Source organism: Plectropomus leopardus, chromosome 1 (genome assembly GCF_026936395.1).
Source record: "Plectropomus leopardus strain MGB_pleo_1.0 chromosome 1, ASM2693639v1, whole genome shotgun sequence".
NCBI classification, from domain to species: Eukaryota; Metazoa; Chordata; class Actinopteri; order Perciformes; family Serranidae; genus Plectropomus; species Plectropomus leopardus.
In genome coordinates this window covers 13682492-13707778 of record NC_142176.1, presented here as the reverse complement: position 1 = coordinate 13707778, position 25287 = coordinate 13682492, and the positions used below count along the sequence as shown (strand labels likewise).

At 34.3% G+C, this 25287-nt stretch overlaps 2 protein-coding genes across 2 annotated transcripts in view; one reads left to right on the top strand and one right to left on the bottom strand.

Annotated features, from left to right (window-relative positions):
* Positions 1–7512, top strand: part of gas6 (growth arrest-specific 6) — a 30071-nt gene extending 22559 nt beyond the window's left edge. Inside the window, exon 16 of the transcript XR_015776283.1 lies at positions 6808–7512. The gene's annotated coding sequence lies outside the window, so the exon portion shown is untranslated. The remainder of the gene's footprint in view (positions 1–6807) is intronic.
* The window catches only part of tmem255b (transmembrane protein 255B), a 55471-nt gene that overhangs the window by 4875 nt on the left and 25309 nt on the right, over positions 1–25287 (bottom strand). The gene's annotated exons all lie outside the window — the stretch shown is intronic.

The following is a 25287-nucleotide window of genomic DNA, read 5'->3' as shown; positions in this document are numbered from 1 at the left end:
TTTCTTTCTTTTCACAAACTATACTGACATTATACTATAATAATAATATAATATGAATATATTACATATATTTTTCAAAATTGTGTACTATGACTTTTTTGACATAATAATACGACATTTCACTGCTATACTATAATTTTTTTGACATACTATTGAATACTTTTTTGTTTTTATGATATGCTGTACAGTGGCTTTTTTCATGTTTTTCAACATGACATACTATACTATGGGATTTTTTTTCATGACTTTGGACGGCATACTATGGTATGACATTTCTGAATGATTTTGGACGACATGCTATACTATGACCATTTTTCATGATTTTAGACGAGATACTATACTATGACATTTTTTCATGATTTGGAACGACATACTATATTATAACATTCTTATATGATTTTGGATGACAAGCTATACTATGACCATTTTTCATGATTTTGGACGACATGCTATTAGTTCAAATTACGGGGGAACTAAGGAGAGCCCAGCTCCTCTGAAAAGGACATAAGCTCCCCTGAGAGCCTCCCTTGAGACGTTCAGGGGGAGCTCTAAAAATTCATCACTTTTGTGTTATAGATTACTTATTTTCTGCACATAAAGGTTCTTAAAAATTAGGGCCAGAGCAAAGACCGGTGCGAGCACCCTCTTGAAATGCAAGGAATTATTATTTTTCTGCCAATTCTGTTTTTGAAGGTCTAAACATACTGAAAAACTCATGAAACTTGGTATGCATGTCTGGCCTGGCGAAAAAAATCGTATTTTTGTGGTTTACAAAACAGGCGTGGCAAAATGGAATTATCTGTCTCCTGACCATATGACCCTTATATGAGAAGAGCAGACAGATACTTGGTAATTCAGTAAATAAAGGTCGAGCAAAATCATCTTTATTTATATATATATATATATATATATATATATATATATATATATATATATATATATATATATATATGAAACTTTGTCAATAAGAAGCAAAACATTTCAATAGAACGATGCCAGATCTCTCTACTGATATTGATTTATCTGTTCCAAGAAAATATTGGCTCATTGATTGGCTTGACCCCAAAATAGAAGTTGTGCTTTTTGACCAACATCTCTGCCGATATTGAATTATGACTGCCAAGAACCTAGTTAGCTATCAGTCAGGATTGGCTCTGAGAGTTAAGACGCTTGATTCATAACTCGGAGGATGTGAGTTCGATTCTTACCTGGCACAGGTGTATTTTGAATGCTATTGTCCTCAGTACGATGTCAAAAGCTACTTCGATAAAAGGGGAAAGTGCCAGGAGGATTAGCTCTGAGAGTTAAGACACTTGCTTCATGGCCAGAAGGTCATGAGATCAAATCTTACTGGGAACATTAAGTGTGTTGAAAGTTTGACTGATAAATGAGTCAGGCCGAAAATTAAATTAAATGAAGTTGGTAAAAAATAATCTTAAAATATATATAACTTTGGCATTAAGACAACCCAAACACTTGATGTATCGGCTAAAACGAAAAATCACTCAGCTGTATATCGTATATCCTTTTGGCAGATAAATCAGGTGAAGTGTTTGGGTTGTCTTAATGACAAAGTTATATATATTTCAAGAGTAAAGATGATATTTAAGATTTAAGATGATACAGCACTTTGTAACTCTGTAAATAAATCTTCGCTAATATAGGTCTGCTCTGCTAATATAAGGGTCATATGATCAGGAAACAGAAAATCTGGTATCAGCAGTGACGTCTGTCAACTTTAGACAGACTTCACTGTCAAAAGGAAACTTCGAAAAGAGAGTAAGTGCAAGGAGGATTTGCTCTGTGAATTAAGGCGCTTGCTACAAGACCAGAAAATTGTAAAATCAAATCTTACTGGGGACAGATAAATCAGGTGAAGTATTGGTTTGGGTTAGGGAATGCTATGGCATGTCTCAGCGCGCTATTTTATGCTGTATTGCCTTTTCTGCAGTTTTTTTTTAACATGCAATATTACGTTGTTTTCGGCTGTTTTTGCAACATTCTATGCTATCGTGTGTTTCTGCACGCTATTTTCTGCTGTTTTCAGCTGTTTTTGCAGCATACCATGCTTTGGTGGGTTTCGGAAAGCTATTTTATGCTGTTTTGAGGTCATTTCAGCTGCTTTTGGGACATGTCAATTTTGACATTTTTCGCCATACTATAGCCTTACCTTTTCAGTCATTTTTTCAACATGCTACATTATGATGTTTTTGGCCGTTTTTTGCAACATTCTATGCTATGGCCTTTCTCTACACAGTATTTTATGCTGTTTTGGAGTGTTTTTAGCCATTTTTGAAACCATTTTTGCAACTTGCTATTTTATGCTATTTTGAGGTCTTTTCAGCTGTATTTGGGAAATTTCATATATATGTAAATATTTTTTTAAAAGATTATTTTTTTGGCATTTTTGCCTTTATTAGATAGGACAGATCAGCAGTGTGAAAGGGGAAGTGAGAGGGGATGACATGCAGCAAGGGGCCATAAGCTGGACTTGAACCTGCGACTGCTGCAGCATGGACAGTGTGATTATTCACAGGGCATCTGCTTAATCCACTAAGCCACTGGACACACTGACATTTCATATTTTGACATTTTTGCCATACTATAGCCTTGCCCTTTCTGTAATTTTTTTCAACATGCTATATATTATGATGTTTTTAGCTGTTTTTGCAGCATACCATGCTTTGGTGGGTTTTGGAAAGCTATTTTATGCTGTTTTGAGGTCATTTCAGCTGTTTTTGGGACATGTCCTATTTTGCTATTTTTCGCCATACTATAGTCTTGCCTTTTCGGTCATTTTTTCCAACATGCTATATTATGATGTTTTTGGCCGTTTTTGCAACATGTTATGCTATGGCCCTTCTCTGCATGCTATTTTATGATATTTGAGGTATTTTCAGCTGTTTTTGGGACATGTCATGTTTTGACATTTTTGCCATACTATAGCCTTGCCTTTTCGGTCATTTTTTCAACATGCTACATTATGATGTTTTTGGTCGTTTTTGCAAAATACTATGCTATGGCACGTCTTGGCACACTATTTTATGCTGTTTTGAGATGTTTTCAGCTGTTTTTGAGAAATGTCATATTTTGACATTTTTGCCATACTATAGCCTTGTCTTTTTGGTCATTTTTTCAACATGCTACATTATGATGTGTTTGGCCGTTTTTGCAACATTTTATGCTATGGCCTTCCTCTGCACGCTATTTAACTCTGTTTTGAGGTGTTTTTAGCTGTTTTTGAAACATGTCATATTTTGACATTTTTGCCATACTATAGTCTTGCCGTTTTGGTTATTTTTTCAACATGCTATATTGTGATGTTTTTGGCCATTTTTGCAACATGTTATGCTATGGCCCTTCTCTGCATGCTATTTTATGATATTTGAGGTATTTTCAGCTGTTTTTGGGACATGTCATGTTTTGACATTTTTGCCATACTATAGCCTTGCCTTTTTGGTCATTTTTTCAACATGCCATAATATGATGTTTTTGGCCGTTTTTGCAACATTTTATGCTATGGCCGTTCTCTTCATGCTATTTAATTCTGTTTTGAGGTGTTTTTAGCTGTTTTGTGGACATGTCATATTTTGACATTTTTGCCATACTATAGCCTTGCCTTTTCGGTCATTTTTTCAACATGCTACATTATGATGTGTTTGGCCGTTTTTGCAACATTTTATGCTATGGCCTTCCTCTGCACGCTATTTAACTCTGTTTTGAGGTGTTTTTAGCTGTTTTTGAGACATGTCATGTTTTGACATTTTTGCCATACTATAGCCTTGCCTTTTCGGTCATTTTTTCAACATGCTACATTATGATGTTTTTGGTCGTTTTTGCAACATTCTAATCTATGGCCTTTCTCTGCACAGTATTTTATGCTATTTTGAGATGTTTTCAGCTGTTTTTGAGAAATGTCATATTTTGACATTTTTGCCATACTATAGCCTTGTCTTTTCGGTCATTTTTTCAACATGCTACATTATGATGTGTTTGGCCGCTTTTGCAACATTTTATGCTATGGCCTTCCTCTGCACGCTATTTAACTCTGTTTTGAGGTGTTTTTAGCTGTTTTTGAAACATGTCATATTTTGACATTTTTGCCATACTATAGTCTTGCCGTTTTGGTTATTTTTTCAACATGCTATATTATGATGTTTTTGGCCATTTTTGCAACATGTTATGCTATGGCATGTCTCTGCACAGTATTTTATGATATTTGAGGTATTTTCAGCTGTTTTTGGGACATGTCATGTTTTGACATTTTTGCCATACTATAGCCTTGCCTTTTTGGTCATTTTTTCAACATGCCATAATATGATGTTTTTGGCCGTTTTTGCAACATTTTATGCTATGGCCGTTCTCTTCACAGTATTTAATGCTATTTTGAGGTGTTTTTAGCCAATTTGTGAAACATGTCATATTTTGACATTTTTGCCATACTATAGCCTTGCCTTTTCGGTCATTTTTTTAACATGCTACATTATGATGTTTTTGGTCGTTTTTGCAAAATACTATGCTATGGCATGTCTTGGCACAGTATTTTATGCTGTTTTGAGGTGTTTTTAGCTGTTTTTGGGACATGTCATATTTTGACATTTTTGCCATACTATAGCCTTGCCTTTTTGGTCATTTTTTCAACATGCTACATTATGATGTTTTTGGTCGTTTTTGCAAAATACTATGCTATGGCACGTCTTGGCACAGTATTTTATGCTGTTTTGAGGTGTTTTTAGCTGTTTTTGGGACATGTCATATTTTGACATTTTTGCCATACTATAGCCTTGCCTTTTTGGTCATTTTTTCAACATGCTACATTATGATGTTTTTGGTCGTTTTTGCAAAATACTATGTTCTTCGCATGTATTGGCACACCATGTTATGCTGTTTTGAGATGTTTTTAGCTGTTTTGGGGACATGTCATATTTTGACATTTTTGCCATACTATAGCCTTGCCGTTTTGGTCATTTTTTCAACATGCTATATTATGATGTTTTTGGCCGTTTTTGCAAAATACTATGCTATGGCCTTTCTCTACACAGTATTTTATGCAGTTTTGGGGTGTTTTTAGCCGTTTTTGAAACATGTCATATTTTGACATTTTTGCCATACTATAGCCTTGCCTTTTCGGTCATTTTTTCAACATGCTACATTATGATGTTTTTGGTCGTTTTTGAAAAAATACTATGCTATGGCCTTTCTCTACACAGTATTTTATGCAGTTTTGGGGTGTTTTTAGCCGTTTTTGAAACATGTCATATTTTGCCATTTTTGCCATACTATAGCCTTGCCTTTTCGGCCATTTTTTTCAACATGCTACATTATGATGTTTTTGGTCGTTTTTGCAAAATACTATGCTGTGGCACGTCTTGGCACACTATTTTATGCTGTTTTCACGCGTTTTTAGCTGTTTTTGGGACATGTCATATTTTGACATTTTTGCCATACTATAGCCTTGCCTTTTCTGTCATTTTTTCAACATGCTACATTATGATGTTTTTGGCCGTTTTTGCAACATACTATGCTATGGCCTTTCTCTACACAGTATTTTATGCTATTTTGGGGTGTTTTTAGCCAATTTTGAAACATGTCATATTTTGACATTTTTGCCATACTATAGCCTTGCCTTTTCGGTCATTTTTTCAACATGCTACATTATGATGTTTTTGGTCGTTTTTGCAAAATACTATGCTATGGCACGTCTTGGCACAGTATTTTATGCTGTTTTGAGGTGTTTTTAGCTGTTTTTGGGACATGTCATATTTTGACATTTTTGCCATACTATAGCCTTGCCTTTTTGGTCATTTTTTCAACATGCTACATTATGATGTTTTTGGTCGTTTTTGCAAAATACTATGTTCTTCGCATGTATTGGCACACCATGTTATGCTGTTTTGAGATGTTTTCAGCTGTTTTGGGGACATGTCATATTCTGACATTTTTGCCATACTATAGCCTTGCCTTTTTGGTCATTTTATCAACATGCTATATTATGATGTTTTTGGCCGTTTTTGCAAAATACTATGCTATGGCACGTCTTGGCACAGTATTTTATGCTGTTTTGAGGTGTTTTTTAGCTGTTTTTGGGACATGTCATATTTTGACATTTTTGCCATACTATAGCCTTGCCTTTTTGGTCATTTTATCAACATGCTATATTATGATGTTTTTGTTGTTTCTTGCAAAATACAATGCTATTGTGTATCATGGCATGCTATTTTATGTTGATTTGGGGTGTTTTTAGCTGTTTTTGGGACGTGTCAAATTTTGACATTTTTTGCCATACTATAGCCTTGCCTTTTCGATCATTTTTTCAACACACTATATCATGGTGTTATTGGCCACTTAAACAACAGTCTATGCTATGGTGTGTTGCCTCACGCCGTTCTATGCTGATTTTGGGTTTTTTCAGCTGTTTTTGAGACATCATATTTTGACATTTTTGCCTTACTATATTGTTACCTTTTCGGTCATATTTTCATTATGCTATGTTATGGTATTTTGGCATGTTTTCAGCTGCTTTTGGTCAAAGTAAAAATTTTGAAATTTTTTGCCATATTGTAGTAATGCCTTTTTTGGCAGTTTTTTTTCTATATGTTATATTTGGATGTTTTTGAGACATTCTAACCTTTCTTTTGTGGTTTTCAGCTGTTTTTGTTTTTCATGTAATATTCTGACATTTTTTCAAGAAAGTCAAGCAGAGGATGTCCTTCTTTTGATCGCTGAAGAAATTCAACCTGCCAAAGACAATCATGGTGCACTTCAACACAGCCATCATTGAGAGTATTTTCACCTTCTCCGTTACAGTGAGGTACACTGCAGTCACAGTGAGGGACAAGAAAAGGCAGCAGCGTATCATCCTGCAGAGATAGTGATTGGCTGCCACCTGCCATCTCTCCCTGACCTGTACACCTCCAGGGCCCTGAGGCGTGCAGGTAAAATTGTGGCTGACCCCTCTCACCCCGGACACGGAGTTTTTGAGACCCTCCCCTTTGGCAAGAGGCTGCGGTCCATCAGGACCAAAATGTCATGACTTAAAAACAGTTTCTTCCCCTCTGCTGTCACTATCATGAACAACACACAGGCTCTCCCCCACCTCCCACATGACACAGGCTCTCACCCAGCCCCAGAGACTGAAAATATCTTATTAATGTTCAGCTGAATCCGTTTTTATGTGTGACATTAACACACACTGGACTTGATTTCTTTACGCTGCACACTATAGGTTAACATAATTATTTAGACTTAAGATATTTGCTCTGTAACGCTACTTCTGAAAAACTGTACAAGCCCTCCATTGCACCATTTGTACATGCATTTTGTGATCTTTATATTCTATTTTGTCATTTCATATATTTAAATTGCTTTTGTATTTATTATCTTATGTCCTAATGTATTTAAAATCACTATTATTATTCTTTCCTTATGTTAATTGTTTTGCACCAAAACAGAAAAGTCACATTCCTTGTATATGTAAATGTATTTGGCAATAAAACCAGATTCTGATTCTGATTCTGAGATTCTTATATCTTTGATTAATATTACTTGAAAAATTGAATATACATACTGAAAAAAGAAGTTGTTGTTACATTTGTTCACACAATCTCAAGTTAAAAATATTTTGCATTAAATTACATATTTTTAAATAGATTCTATATTACGGCGTAATTTTTTTTGACATTGCTACATGATGATGTTTGTGGACATTTTTTCGAAATTCTATGGTATGATGTGTCTCGACGTGCTATTTTATGCAGTTTTTAGGTGTTTTTAGGACATGTCATATTTTGACATTTTTCGCCATACTATAGCCTTGCCTTTTCGGCATTTTTTTTTACATGCTATATTATGATGTTTTTGGTGATTTTTGCAAAATACTATCCTGTGGTGTGTCTTGGCATGTCATTTTATGCTGTTTTGAGGTGTTTTTAGCTTCGTTTGAGACATGTCACATTTTGCCATTTTTGCCATACTATAGCCTTGCCTTTTCCGTCATTTTTTCAACATGCTACATTATGATGTTTTTGGTCGTTTTTGCAACATACTATGCTATGGCACGTCTTGGCACACTATTTTATGCTGTTTTCACGCGTTTTTAGCTGTTTTTGGGACATGTCATATTTTGACATTTTTGCCATACTATAGCCTTGCCTTTTCGGTCATTTTTTCAACATGCTACATTATGATGTTTTTGGTCGTTTTTGCAAAATACTATGCTATGGCCTTTCTCTACACAGCATTTTATGCTATTTTGGGGTGTTTTTAGCCGTTTTTGAAACATGTCATATTTTGACATTTTTGCCATACTATAGCCTTGCCTTTTCGGTCCTTTTTTCAACATGCTACATTATGATGTTTTTGGTCATTTTTGCAAAATACTATGCTATGGCATGTCTTGGCACACTATTTCATGCTGTTTTGAGATGTTTTTAGCTGTTTTTGAGAAATGTCATATTTTGACATTTTTGCCATACTATAGCCTTGCCTTTTCGGTCCTTTTTTCAACATGCTACATTATGATGTTTTTGGTCATTTTTGCAACATACTATGCTATGGCACGTCTTGGCACACTATTTTAAGCTGTTTTCACGTTTTTTAGCTGTTTTTGGGACATGTCATATTTTGACATTTTTGCCATACTATAGCCTTGCCTTTTCGGTCATTTTTTCAACATGCTACATTATGATGTTTTTGGTCGTTTTTGCAAAATACTATGCTATGGCCTTTCTCTACACAGTATTTTATGCTATTTTGGGGTGTTTTTAGCCGATTTTGAAACATGTCATATTTTGCCATTTTTGCCATACTATAGCCTTGCCTTTTCGGTCATTTTTTCAACATGCTACATTATGATGTTTTTGGTCGTTTTTGCAAAATACTATGCTATGGCATGTCTTGGCACAATATTTTATGCTGTTTTGGGGCGTTTTTAGCCATTTTTGAAACATGTCACATTTTGACATTTTTGCCATACTATAGCCTTGCCTTTTCGGTCATTTTTTCAACATGCTACATTATGATGTTTTTGGTCGTTTTTGCAAAATACTATGCTGTGGCACGTCTTGGCACACTATTTTATGCTGTTTTCACGCGTTTTTAGCTGTTTTTGGGACATGTCATATTTTGACATTTTTGCCATACTATAGCCTTGCCTTTTCGGTCATTTTTTCAACATGCTACATTATGATGTTTTTGGTCGTTTTTGCAAAATACTATGCTATGGCACGTCTTGGCACACTATTTTATGCTGTTTTGAGATGTTTTTAGCTGTTTTTGAGACATGTCATATTTTGACAATTTTGCCATACTATAGCCTTGCCTTTTCGGTCATTTTTTCAACATGCTACATTATGATGTTTTTGGCCGTTTTTGCAGCATTCTATGCTATGGCCTTTCTTTACACAGTATTTTATGCCGTTTTGGGGTGTTTTTAGCCTTTTTGAAACATGTCATATTTTGACATTTTTGCCATACTATAGCCTTGCCTTTTCGGTCATTTTTTCAACATGCTACATTATGATGTTTTTGGTCATTTTTGCAAAATACTATGCTATGGCACGTCTTGGCACACTATTTTATGCTGTTTTCACGCGTTTTTAGCTGTTTTTGGGACATGTCATATTTTGACATTTTTGCCATACTATAGCCTTGCCTTTTTGGTCATTTTTTCAACATGCTACATTATGATGTTTTTGGTCGTTTTCGCAAAATACTATGCTATGGCCTTTCTCTACACAGTATTTTATGCTATTTTGGGGTGTTTTTAGCCGTTTTTGAAACATGTCATATTTTGCCATTTTTGCCATACTATAGCCTTGCCTTTTCGGTCATTTTTTCAACATGCTACATTATGATGTTTTTGGTCGTTTTTGCAAAATACTATGCTATGGCCTTTCTTGGCACAATATTTTATGCTGTTTTGGGGCGTTTTTAGCCATTTTTGAAACATGTCACATTTTGACATTTTTGCCATACTATAGCCTTGCCTTTTCGGTCATTTTTTCAACATGCTACATTATGATGTTTTTGGTCGTTTTTGCAAAATACTATGCTATGGCACGTCTTGGCACAGTATTTTATGCTGTTTTGAGATGTTTTTAGCTGTTTTTGAGAAATGTCATATTTTGACAATTTTGCCATACTATAGCCTTGCCTTTTCCGTCATTTTTTCAACATGCTACATTATGATGTTTTTAGTCGTTTTTGCAAAATACTATGCTATGGCCTTTCTCTACATAGTATTTTATGCTATTTTGGGGTGTTTTTAGCCGATTTTGAAACATGTCATATTTTGACATTTTTGCCATACTATAGCCTTGCCTTTTCGGTCATTTTTTCAACATGCTACATTATGATGTTTTTGGTCGTTTTTGCAAAATACTATGCTATGGCACGTCTTGGCACAGTATTTTATGCTGTTTTGAGATGTTTTTAGCTGTTTTTGAGACATGTCATATTTTGACATTTTTGCCATACTATAGCCTTGCCTTTTCCGTCATTTTTTCAACATGCTACATTATGATGTTTTTGGTCGTTTTTGCAAAATACTATGCTGTGGCACGTCTTGGCACACTATTTTATGCTGTTTTCACGCGTTTTTAGCTGTTTTTGAGAAATGTCATATTTTGACATTTTTGCCATACTATAGCCTTGCCTTTTTGGTCATTTTTTCAACATGCTACATTATGATGTTTTTGGTCGTTTTTGCAAAATACTATGCTATGGCCTTTCTCTACATAGTATTTTATGCTATTTTGGGGTGTTTTTAGCCGATTTTGAAACGTGTCACATTTTGCCATTTTTGCCATACTATAGCCTTGCCTTTTCCGTCATTTTTTCAACATGCTACATTATGATGTTTTTGGTCATTTTTGCAAAATACTATGCTATGGCCTTTCTCTACACAGTATTTTATGCTGTTTTGAGATGTTTTAGCCTTTTTGAAACATGTCACATTTTGACATTTTTGCCATACTATAGCCTTGCCTTTTCGGTCATTTTTTCAACATGCTACATTATGATGTTTTAGGTCGTTTTTGCAAAATACTATGCTGTGGCACGTCTTGGCACAGTATTTTATGCTGTTTTCACGCGTTTTTAGCTGTTTTTGAGAAATGTCATATTTTGACATTTTTGCCATACTATAGCCTTGCCTTTTCGGTCATTTTTTCAACATGCTACATTATGATGTTTTTGGTCGTTTTTGCAAAATACTATGCTATGGCACGTCTTGGCACACTATTTTATGCTGTTTTGAGATGTTTTTAGCTGTTTTTGAGAAATGTCATATTTTGACAATTTTGCCATACTATAGCCTTGCCTTTTCGGTCATTTTTTCAACATGCTACATTATGATGTTTTTGGCCGTTTTTGCAGCATTCTATGCTATGGCCTTTCTTTACACAGTATTTTATGTCGTTTTGGGGTGTTTTTAGCCTTTTTGAAACATGTCATATTTTGCCATTGTTGCCATACTATAGCCTTGCCTTTTCGGTCATTTTTTCAACATGCTACATTATGATGTTTTTGGTCATTTTTGCAAAATACTATGCTATGGCACGTCTTGGCACACTATTTTATGCTGTTTTCACGTGTTTTTAGCTGTTTTTGGGACATGTCATATTTTGACATTTTTGCCATACTATAGCCTTGCCTTTTCCGTCATTTTTTCAACATACTACATTATGATGTTTTTGGTCGTTTTCGCAAAATACTATGCTATGGCCTTTCTCTACACAGTATTTTATGCTATTTTGGGGTGTTTTTAGCCGTTTTTGAAACATGTCATATTTTGCCATTTTTGCCATACTATAGCCTTGCCTTTTCGGCCATTTTTTCAACATGCTACATTATGATGTTTTTGGTCGTTTTTGCAAAATTACTATGCTTTGGCACGTCTTGGCACAATATTTTATGCTGTTTTGGGGCGTTTTTAGCCATTTTTGAAACATGTCACATTTTGACATTTTTGCCATACTATAGCCTTGCCTTTTCGGTCATTTTTTCAACATGCTACATTATGATCTTTTTGGCGGTTTCTGCAACATTCTATGCAATGGCCTTTCTCTACACAGTATTTTATGCAGTTTTGAGATGTTTTTAGCTGTTTTTGAGAAATGTCATATTTTGACATTTTTGCCATACTATAGCCTTGCCTTTTCCGTCATTTTTTCAACATGCTACATTATGATGTTTTTGGTCATTTTTGCAAAATACTATGCTATGGCACGTCTTGGCACAGTATTTTATGCTGTTTTGGGATGTTTTAGCTGTTTTTGAAACATGTCACATGTTGACATTTTTGCCATACTATAGCCTTGCCTTTTCGGTTATTTTTTCAACATGCTACATTATGATGTTTTTAGTCTTTTTTGCAAAATACTATGCTGTGGCACGTCTTGGCACACTATTTTATGCTGTTTTGAGATGTTTTTAGCTGTTTTTGAGAAATGTCATATTTTGACAATTTTGCCATACTATAGCCTTGCCTTTTCCGTCATTTTTTCAACATGCTACATTATGATGTTTTTAGTCGTTTTTGCAAAATACTATGCTATGGCCTTTCTCTACATAGTATTTTATGCTATTTTGGGGTGTTTTTAGCCGATTTTGAAACATGTCATATTTTGACATTTTTGCCATACAATAGCCTTGCCTTTTCGGTCATTTTTCAACATGCTACATTATGATGTTTTTGGTTTTTTGCAAAATACTATGCTATTCCTTTCTCTACACAGTATTTTATGCTGTTTTGGGGTGTTTTTAGCCTTTTTGAAACATGTCATATTTTGCCATTGTTGCCATACTATAGCCTTGCCTTTTCGGTCATTTTTTCAACATGCTACATTATGATGTTTTTGGTCATTTTTGCAAAATACTATGCTATGGCCTTTCTTGGCACACTATTTTATGCTGTTTTGAGATGTTTTAGCTATTTTTGAAACATGTCATATTTTGACATTTTTGCCATACTATAGCCTTGCCTTTTCGGTCATTTTTTCAACATGCTACATTATGATGTTTTTGGTCGTTTTTGCAAAATACTATGCTATGGCCTTTCTCTACACAGTATTTTATGCTATTTTGGGGTGTTTTTAGCCGTTTTTGAAACATGTCATATTTTGCCATTTTTGCCATACTATAGCCTTGCCTTTTCGGCCATTTTTTCAACATGCTACATTATGATGTTTTTGGTCGTTTTTGAAAAAATACTATGCTGTGGCACGTCTTGGCACAATATTTTATGCTGTTTTGGGGCGTTTTTAGCCATTTTTGAAACATGTCACATTTTGACATTTTTGCCATACTATAGCCTTGCCTTTTCGGTCATTTGTTCAACATGCTACATTATGATGTTTTTGGTCGTTTTTGCAAAATACTATGCTATGGCCTTTCTTGGCACAGTATTTTATGCTGTTTTGAGATGTTTTTAGCTGTTTTTGGGACATGTCATATTTTGACAATTTTGCCATACTATAGCCTTGCCTTTTCCGTCATTTTTTCAACATGCTACATTATGATGTTTTTGGTCGTTTTTGCAAAATACTATGCTATGGCCTTTCTCTACATAGTATTTTATGCTATTTTGGGGTGTTTTTAGCCGATTTTGAAACATGTCATATTTTGACATTTTGCCATACTATAGCCTTGCCTTTTTCGGTCATTTGTTCAACATGCTACATTATGATGTTTTTGGTCGTTTTTGAAAAAATACTATGCTGTGGCACGTCTTGGCACAATATTTTATGCTGTTTTGGGGCGTTTTTAGCCATTTTTGAAACATGTCACATTTTGACATTTTTGCCATACTATAGCCTTGCCTTTTCGGTCATTTTTTCAACATGCTACATTATGATGTTTTTGGTCGTTTTTGCAAAATACTATGCTATGGCATGTCTTGGCACAGTATTTTCTGCTGTTTTGAGATGTTTTAGCTGTTTTTGAAACATGTCATATTTTGACATTTTTGCCATACTATAGCCTTGCCTTTTCGGTCATTTTTCAACATGCTACATTATGATGTTTTGGTCGTTTTGCAAAATACTATGCTATGGCCTTTCTTTGCACAGTATTTTATGCTGTTTTCACGCGTTTTTAGCTGTTTTTGGGACATGTCATATTTTGACATTTTTGCCATACTATAGCCTTGCCTTTTCCGTCATTTTTTCAACATACTACATTATGATGTTTTTGGTCGTTTTTACAAAATACTATGCTGTGGCACGTCTTGGCACACTATTTTATGCTGTTTTGGTATGTTTTTAGCGGTTTTGAAACATGTCATATTTTGACATTTTTTCCATACTATAGCCTTGCCTTTTCGGTCATTTTTTCAACATGCTACATTATGATGTTTTTAGTCGTTTTTGCAAAATACTAAGCTATGGCATGTCTTGGCACAATATTTTATGCTGTTTTGGGGCGTTTTTAGCCATTTTTGAAACATGTCACATTTTGACATTTTTGCCATACTATAGCCTTGCCTTTTCGGTCATTTTTTTAACATGCTACATTATGATGTTTTTTGTTGTTTTTGCAAAATACTATGCGATTCCCTTTCTCTACACAGTATTTTATGCTATTTTGGGGTGTTTTTAGCCGATTTTGAAACATGTCACATTTTGACATTTTTGCCATACTATAGCCTTGCCTTTTCCGTCATTTTTTCAACATGCTACATTATGATGTTTTAGGTCGTTTTTGCAAAATACTAAGCTATGGCACCTCTTGGCACACTATTTTATGCTGTTTTGAGATGTTTTAGCTGTTTTTGAAACATGTCACATTTTGACATTTTTGCCATACTATAGCCTTGCCTTTTCGGTCATTTTTTCAACATGCTACATTATGATGTTTTAGGTCGTTTTTGCAAAATACTATGCTGTGGCACGTCTTGGCACAGTATTTTATGCTGTTTTGAGATGTTTTTAGCTGTTTTTGAGAAATGTCATATTTTGACATTTTTGCCATACTATAGCCTTGCCTTTTCGGTCATTTTTTCAACATGCTACATAATGATGCTTTTGGCCGTTTTTGCAAAATACTAAGCTATGGCACGTCTTGGCACACTATTTTATGCTGTTTTGATATGTTTTTAGCTGTTTTTGGGACATGTCATATTTTGACATTTTTGCCATACTATAGCCTTGCCTTTTCGGTCATTTTTTCAACATGCTACATTATGATGTTTTTGGCCGTTTTTGCAAAATTCTATGCTATGGCACGTCTTGGCACAGTATTTTATGCTGTTTTGATATGTTTTTAGCTGTTTTTGGGACATGTCATATTTTGACATTTTTGCCATACTATAGCCTTGCCTTTTCGGTCATTTTTTCAACATGCTACATTATGATGTTTTTGGTTGTTTTTGCAAAATACTATGCTATGGCCTTTCTCTACACAGTATTTTATGCTATTTTGGGGTGTTTTTAGCCGATTTTGAAACATGTCATATTTTGACATTTTTGCCATACTATAGCCTTGCCTTTTCGGTCATTTTTTCAACATGCTACATTATGATGTTTTTGGTCGTTTTTGCAAAATACTATGCTGTGGCACGTCTTGGCACACTATTTTATGCTGTTTTGGGGCGTTTTTAGCCGTTTTTGAAACATGTCACATTTTGACATTTTTGCCATACTATAGCCTTGCCTTTTCGGCCATTTTTTCAACAGGCTACATTATGATGTTTTTGGCTGTTTTTGCAAAATACTAAGCTATGGAATGTCGTGGCACAATATTTTATGCTGTTTTGGGGCGTTTTTAGCCATTTTTGAAACATGTCACATTTTGACATTTTTGCCATACTATAGCCTTGCCTTTTCCGTCATTTTTTCAACATGCTACATTATGATGTTTTAGGTCGTTTTTGCAAAATACTAAGCTATGGCACATCTTGGCACACTATTTTATGCTGTTTTGAGATGTTTTTAGCTGTTTTTCAGAAATGTCATATTTTGACATTTTTGCCATACTATAGCCTTGCCTTTTCGGTCATTTTTTCAACATGCTACATTATGATGTTTTTGGTTGTTTTTGCAAAATACTATGCTATGGCATGTCTTGGCACAATATTTTATGCTGTTTTGGGGCGTTTTTAGCCATTTTTGAAACATGTCACATTTTGACATTTTTGCCATACTATAGCCTTGCCTTTTCGGTCATTTTTTCAACATGCTACATTATGATGTTTTTGGTCATTTTTGCAAAATTCTATGCTATGGCACGTCTCTACACAGTATTTTATGCTATTTTGGGGTGTTTTAGCTGTTTTGAAACATGTCATATTTTGACATTTTGCCATACTATAGCCTTGCCTTTTCGGTCATTTTTCAACATGCTACATTATGATGTTTTAGGTCGTTTTTTGCAAAATACTATGCTGTGGCACATCTTGGCACACTATTTGATGCTGTTTTGACATGTTTTTAGCTGTTTTTGAGACATGTCATATTTTGACATTTTTGCCATACTATAGCCTTGCCTTTTCGGCCATTTTTTCAACATGCTACATTATGATGTTTTTGGTCATTTTGCAAAATTCTAAGCTATGGCATGTCTTGGCACAGTATTTTATGTTGTTTTAGCGTTTTTTAGCTGTTTTTGGGACATGTGATATTTTGACATTTTTGCCATACTATAGCCTTGCCTTTTCGGTCATTTTTTCAACATGCTACATTATGATGTTTTTGGCGGTTTCTGCAACATTCTATGCTATGGCCTTTCTCTACACAGTATTTTATGCAGTTTTGGGGTGTTTTTAGCCTTTTTGAAACATGTCACATTTTGACATTTTTGCCATACTATAGCCTTGCCTTTTCGGTCATTTTTACAACATGCTACATTATGATGTTTTTGGTCATTTTTGCAAAATACTACGTTATGGCATGTCTTGGCACAATATTTTATGCTGTTTTGAGATGTTTTTAGCCGTTTTTGAAACATGTCACATTTTGACATTTTTGCCATACTATAGCCTTGCCTTTTCGACCATTTTTTCAACAGGCTACATTATGATGTTTTTGGCTGTTTTTGCAAAATACTAAGCTATGGCCTTTCTTGGCACAGTATTTTATGCTGTTTTGGGGTGTTTTTAGCTGTTTTTGAAACATGTCATATTTTGACATTTTTGCCATACTATAGCCTTGCCTTTTCGGTCATTTTTTCAACATGCTACATTATGATGTTTTTGGTCGTTTTTGCAAAATACTATGCTATGGCCCTTCTTTGCACACTATTTTATGTTGTTTTGAGATGTTTTTAGCTGTTTTTGAAATGTCATATTTTGACATTTTGCCATACTATAGCCTTGCCTTTTCAATCATTTTTCAACATGCTACATTATGATGTTTTTGGTCATTTTTGCAAAATACTATGCTATGGCCTTTCTTGGCACAGTATTTTATGCTGTTTTGGTGTTTTTAGCTTTTTTGAAACATGTCATATTTTGACATTTTTGCCATACTATAGCCTTGCCTTTTTGGTCATTTTTTCAACATGCTACATTATGATGTTTTTGGTCGTTTTTGCAAAATACTACGCTATGGCATGTCTTGGCACAGTATTTTATGCTGTTTTCACGCGTTTTTAGCTGTTTTTGGTACATGTCATATTTTGACATTTTTGCCATACTATAGCCTTGCCTTTTCGGTCATTTTTCAACATGCTACATTATGATGTTTTGGTCATTTTTGCAAAATACTACGCTATGGCATGTCTTGGCACAGTATTTTATGCTGTTTTGAGATGTTTTTAGCTGTTTTTGAGAAATGTCATATTTTGACATTTTTGCCATACTATAGCCTTGCCTTTTCGGTCATTTTTTCAACATGCTACATTATGATGTTTTTGGCCGTTTTTGCAGCATTCTATGCTATGGCCTTTCTTTACACAGTATTTTATGCTGTTTTGGGGTGTTTTAGCCTTTTTGAAACATGTCATATTTTGACATTTTTGCCATACTATAGCCTTGCCTTTTCGGTCATTTTTTCAACATGCTACATTATGATGTTTTGGTCATTTTGCAAAATTCTATGCTATGGCCTTTCTCTACACAGTATTTTATGCAGTTTTGGGGTGTTTTTAGCCTTTTTGAAACATGTCACATTTTGACATTTTTGCCATACTATAGCCTTGCCTTTTCGGTCATTTTTACAACATGCTACATTATGATGTTTTTGGCCGTTTTTGAAACATTCTATGCTATCGCCTTTTTCTACACAGTATTTTGTGCTGTTTTGGGGTGTTTTTAGCTGTTTTTGAAACATGTCATATTTTGACATTTTTGCCATACTATAGCCTTGCCTTTTCGGTCATTTGTTCAACATGCTACATTATGATGTTTTTGGTCATTTTTGCAAAATACTATGCTATGGCATGTCTTGGCACACTATTTGATTTTGTTTTGAGATGTTTTTAGCCGTTTTTGAAACATGTCATATTTTGACATTTTTGCCATGCTATAGCCTTGCCTTTTCAGTCATTTTTTCAACATGCTACATTATGATGTTTTTGATCATTTTTGCAAAATACTACGCTATGGCATGTCTTGGCACAATATTTTATGCTGTTTTGAGATGTTTTTAGCTGTTTTTGAGAAATGTCATATTTTGACATTTTTGCCATACTATAGCCTTGCCTTTTCAATCATTTTTTCAACATGCTACATTATGATGTTTTTGGCTGTTTTTGAAACATTCTATGCTATCGCCTTTTTCTACACAGTATTTTGTGCTGTTTTGGGATGTTTTTAGCTGTTTTTGAAACATGTCATATTTTGATATTTTTGCCATACTATAGCCTTGCCTTTTCGGTCATTTTTTCAACATGCTACATTATGATGTTTTTGGTTGTTTTTGCAAAATACTCTGCTGTGGCACATCTTGGCACACTATTTGATGTTGTTTTGAGATGTTTTTAGCTGTTTTTGGGACATGTGATATTTTGACATTTTTGCCATACTATAGCCTTGCCTTTTCGGTCATTTTTTCAACATGCTACATTATGATGTCTTTGGCCGTTTTTGAAACATTCTATGCTATCGCCTTTTTCTACACAGTATTTTGTGCTGTTTTGGGGTGTTTTTAGCCATTTTTGAAACATGTCACATTTTGACATTTTTGCCATACTATAGCCTTGCCTTTTCGGTCATTTTTACAACATGCTACATTATGATGTTTTTGGTTGTTTTTGCAAAATATTATGCTATGGCATGTCTTGGCACACTATTTGATGTTGTTTTGAGATGTTTTTAGCCATTTTTGAAACATGTCACATTTTGACATTTTTGCCATACTATAGCCTTGCCTTTTCGGTCATTTTTTTAACATGCTACATTATGATATTTTTTGTTGTTTTTGCAAAATACTATGCGATTCCCTTTCTCTACACAGTATTTTATGCTATTTTGGGGTGTTTTTAGCCGATTTTGAAACATGTGATATTTTGACATTTTTGCCATACTATAGCCTTGCCTTTTCGGTCATTTTTACAACATGCTACATTATGATGTCTTTGGCCGTTTTTGAAACATTCTATGCTATCGCCTTTTTCTACACAGTATTTTGTGCTGTTTTGGGGTGTTTTTAGCCATTTTTGAAACGTGTCATATTTTGACATTTTTGCCATACTATAGCCTTGCCTTTTCGGTCATTTTTACAACATGCTACATTATGATGTTTTTGGTTGTTTTTGCAAAATATTATGCTATGGCATGTCTTGGCACACTATTTGATGTTGTTTTGAGATGTTTTTAGCCATTTTTGAAACATGTCACATTTTGACATTTTTGCCATACTATAGCCTTGCCTTTTCGGTCATTTTTTTAACATGCTACATTATGATATTTTTTGTTGTTTTTGCAAAATACTATGCGATTCCCTTTCTCTACACAGTATTTTATGCTATTTTGGGGTGTTTTTAGCCGATTTTGAAACATGTCATATTTTGACATTTTTGCCATACTATAGCCTTGCCTTTTCGGTCATTTTTTCAACATGCTACATTATGATGTTTTTGGCCTTTTTTTTTTGCAAAATACTATGCTATGGCATGTCTTGGCACAGTGTTTTATGCTATTTTGGGGTGTTTTTAGCCATTTTTGAAACATGTCATATTTTGACATTTTTGCCATACTATAGCCTTGCCTTTTCAGTCATTTTTTCAACATGCTACATTATGATGTTTTTGGTCGTTTTTGCAAAATACTATGCTATGGCCTTTCTCTACACAGTATTTTATGCTATTTTGGGGTGTTTTTAGCCGATTTTGAAACATGTCATATTTTGACATTTTTGCCATACTATAGCCTTGCCTTTTCGGTCATTTTTTCAACATGCTACATTATGATGTTTTTAGTCTTTTTTGCAAAATACTAAGCTATGGCATGTCTTGGCACAATATTTTATGCTGTTTTGGGGCGTTTTTAGCCATTTTTGAAACATGTCACATTTTGACATTTTTGCCATACTATAGCCTTGCCTTTTCGGTCATTTTTTTAACATGCTACATTATGATATTTTTTGTTGTTTTTGCAAAATACTATGCTGTGGCACGCCTTGGCACAGTATTTCATGCTATTTTGGGGTGTTTTTAGCCGATTTTGAAACATGTCATATTTTGACATTTTTGCCATACTATAGCCTTGCCTTTTCGGTCATTTTTTCAACATGCTACATTATGATGTTTTTGGCCGTTTTTGCAAAATTCTATGCTATGGCACGTCTTGGCACAGTATTTTATGCTATTTTGAGATGTTTTAGCTGTTTTTCAGAAATGTCATATTTTGACATTTTTGCCATACTATAGCCTTGCCTTTTCGGTCATTTTTTCAACATGCTACATTATGATGTTTTTGGTTGTTTTTGCAAAATACTATGCTATGGCATGTCTTGGCACAATATTTTATGCTGTTTTAGCGTTTTAGCCATTTTTGAAACATGTGATATTTTGACATTTTTGCCATACTATAGCCTTGCTTTTTCGGTCAATTTTTCAACATACTACATTATGATGTTTTTGGTCATTTTGCAAAATTCTATGCTATGGCCTTTCTTGGCACAGTATTTTATGCAGTTTTGGGGTGTTTTAGCCTTTTTGGGAAACATGTCCTACTTTGACATTTTTGCCATACTATAGCCTTGCCTTTTCGGTCATTTTTTTCAACATGCTACATTATGATGTTTTTGGTCATTTTTGCAAAATTCTATGCCATGGCACGTCTTGGCACAGTATTTTATGCTGTTTTGAGATGTTTTTAGCTGTTTTTGGGACATGTCATATTTTGACATTTTTGCCATACTATAGCCTTGCCTTTTTGGTCATTTTTTCAACATGCTACATTATGATGTTTTTGGCCGTTTTTGCAAAATTCTATGCTATGGCACGTCTTGGCACAGTATTTTATGCTGTTTTCGCGCGTTTTTAGCTGTTTTTGGGACATGTGATATTTTGACATTTTTGCCATACTATAGCCTTGCCTTTTCGGTCATTTTTTCAACATGCTACATTATGATGTTTTTGGCGGTTTCTGCAACATTCTATGCTATGGCCTTTCTCTACACAGTATTTTATGCAGTTTTGGGGTGTTTTTAGCCTTTTTGAAACATGTCACATTTTGACATTTTTGCCATACTATAGCCTTGCCTTTTCGGTCATTTGTTCAACATGCTACATTATGATGTTTTTGGTCATTTTTGCAAAATACTACGCTATGGCATGTCTTGGCACAATATTTTATGCTGTTTTGAGATGTTTTTAGCTGTTTTTGGGACATGTCATATTTTGACATTTTTGCCATACTATAGCCTTGCCTTTTCGGTCATTTTTTCAACATGCTACATTATGATGTTTTTGGTCATTTTTGCAAAATTCTATACTATGGCACGTTTTGGCACAGTATTTTATGTTGTTTTCTCGCGTTTTTAGCTGTTTTTGGGACATGTGATATTTTGACATTTTTGCCATACTATAGCCTTGCCTTTTCGGTCATTTTTTCAACATGCTACATTATGATGTTTTTGGCCGTTTTTGCAAAATGCTTATGCTATGGCCTTTCTCTACACAGTATTTTTTGCTATTTTGGGGTGTTTTTAGCCGTTTTTGAAACATGTCACATTTTGACATTTTTGCCATACTATAGCCTTGCCTTTTCGGTTATCTTTTCAACATGCTACATTATGATGTTTTTGGTCGTTTTTGCAAAATTCTATACTATGGCACGTTTTGGCACAGTATTTTATGTTGTTTTCTCGCCTTTTTAGCTGTTTTTGGGACATGTGATATTTTGACATTTTTGCCATACTATAGCCTTGCTTTTTCGGTCATTTTTTCAACATGCTACATTATGATGTTTTTGGCCGTTTTTGCAAAATGCTTATGCTATGGCCTTTCTCTACACAGTATTTTATGCTGTTGTGAGGTGTTTTCAGCTGTTTTTGGGACGTGTCATATTTTGACATTTTTGCCATACTATAGCCTTGCCTTTTCAGTCAGTTTTTCAACATGCTACATTATGATGTTTTTGGTCGTTTTTGCAAAATACTACGCTATGGCATGTCTTGGCACAGTATTTTATGCTGTTTTCACGCGTTTTTAGCTGTTTTTGAGAAATGTCACATTTTGACATTTTTGCCATACTATAGCCTTGCCTTTTCAATCATTTTTTCAACATGCTACATTATGATGTTTTTGGCTGTTTTGCAAAATACTATGCTGTGGCACGTCTTGGCACAGTATTTTGTGCTGTTTTGATATGTTTTAGCTGTTTTTGAAACATGTCATATTTTGATATTTTTGCCATACTATAGCCTTGCCTTTTCGGTCATTTTTTCAACATGCTACATTATGATGTTTTTGGTTGTTTTTGCAAAATACTCTGCTGTGGCACATCTTGGCACACTATTTGATGTTGTTTTGATATGTTTTTAGCTGTTTTTGGGACATGTGATATTTTGACATTTTTGCCATACTATAGCCTTGCCTTTTCGGTCATTTTTTCAACATGCTACATTATGATGTTTTTGGTTGTTTTTGCAAAATACTATGCTATGGCCTTTCTCTACACAGTATTTTATGCTATTTTGGGGTGTTTTTAGCCATTTTTGAAACGTGTCACATTTTGACATTTTTGCCATACTATAGCCTTGCCTTTTCGGTCATTTTTACAACATGCTACATTATGATGTTTTTGGTTGTTTTTGCAAAATATTATGCTATGGCATGTCTTGGCACACTATTTGATGTTGTTTTGAGATGTTTTTAGCCATTTTTGAAACATGTCACATTTTGACATTTTTGCCATACTATAGCCTTGCCTTTTCGGTCATTTTTTTAACATGCTACATTATGATGTTTTTGGTTGTTTTTGCAAAATACTAAGCTATGGAATCCTTTCTCTACACAGTATTTTATGCTATTTTGGGGTGTTTTAGCCATTTTTGAAACATGTCATATTTTGACATTTTTGCCATACTATAGCCTTGCCTTTTCGGCCATTTTTTCAACAGGCTACATTATGATGTTTTTGGCTGTTTTTGCAAAATACTAAGCTATGGCACATCTTGGCACACTATTTTATGCTGTTTTGAGATGTTTTTAGCTGTTTTTCAGAAATGTCATATTTTGACATTTTTGCCATACTATAGCCTTGCCTTTTCAATCATTTTTTCAACATGCTACATTATGATGTTTTTGGTTGTTTTTGCAAAATACTATGCTATGGCATGTCTTGGCACAATATTTTATGCTGTTTTGGGGCGTTTTTAGCCATTTTTGAAACATGTCACATTTTGACATTTTTGCCATACTATAGCCTTGCTTTTTCGGTCAATTTTTCAACATACTATATTATGATGTTTTTGGTCATTTTTGCAAAATTCTATGCTATGGCACGTCTTGGCACAGTATTTTATGCCGTTTTCACGCGTTTTTAGCTGTTTTTGGGATATGTCATATTTTGACATTTTTGCCATACTATAGCCTTGCCTTTTCGGTCATTTTTTCAACATGCTACATAATGATATTTTTGTTGTTTTGCAAAATACTAAGCTATTCCACGTCTTGGCACAGTATTTCATGCTGTTTTGATATGTTTTTAGCCGATTTTGAAACATGTCATATTTTGACATTTTTGCCATACTATAGCCTTGCCTTTTCGGTCATTTTTTCAACATGCTACATTATGATGTTTTTGGCCTTTTTTTTGCAAAATACTATGCTATTCCCTTTCTTGGCACAGTATTTTATGCTATTTTGGGGTGTTTTAGCTATTTTTGAAACATGTCATATTTTGACATTTTGCCATACTATAGCCTTGCCTTTTGGTCATTTTTCAACATGCTACATTATGATGTTTTTGGCGGTTTCTGCAACATTCTATGCTATGGCCTTTCTCTACACAGTATTTTATGCAGTTTTGGGGTGTTTTTAGCCTTTTTGAAACATGTCACATTTTGACATTTTTGCCATACTATAGCCTTGCCTTTTCGGTCATTTTTACAACATGCTACATTATGATGTTTTTGGTCATTTTTGCAAAATACTACGTTATGGCCTTTCTTGGCACAATATTTTATGCTGTTTTGAGATGTTTTAGCTGTTTTTCAGAAATGTCACATTTTGACATTTTTGCCATACTATAGCCTTGCCTTTTGGTCATTTTTCAACATGCTACATTATGATGTTTTTGGTCATTTTTGCAAAATTCTATGCCATGGCACGTCTTGGCACAGTATTTTATGCTGTTTTGAGATGTTTTTAGCTGTTTTTGGGACATGTCATATTTTGACATTTTTGCCATACTATAGCCTTGCCTTTTTGGTCATTTTTTCAACATGCTACATTATGATGTTTTTGGTCATTTTGAAACATTCTATGCTATCGCCTTTTTGGCACACTATTTTGTGCTGTTTTGGGATGTTTTTAGCTGTTTTTGAAACATGTCATATTTTGACATTTTTGCCATACTATAGCCTTGCCTTTTGGTCATTTTACAACATGCTACATTATGATGTTTTTGGTCGTTTTTGCAAAATACTACGCTATGGCATGTCTTGGCACAGTATTTTATGCTGTTTTCACGCGTTTTTAGCTGTTTTTGGGACATGTCATATTTTGACATTTTTGCCATACTATAGCCTTGCCTTTTCCGTCATTTTTTCAACATGCTACATTATGATGTTTTTGGTCGTTTTTGAAACATACTATGCTGTCGCCTTTTTTCTACACAGTATTTTATGCTGTTTTGGGATGTTTTTAGCTGTTTTGAAACATGTCACATTTTGACATTTT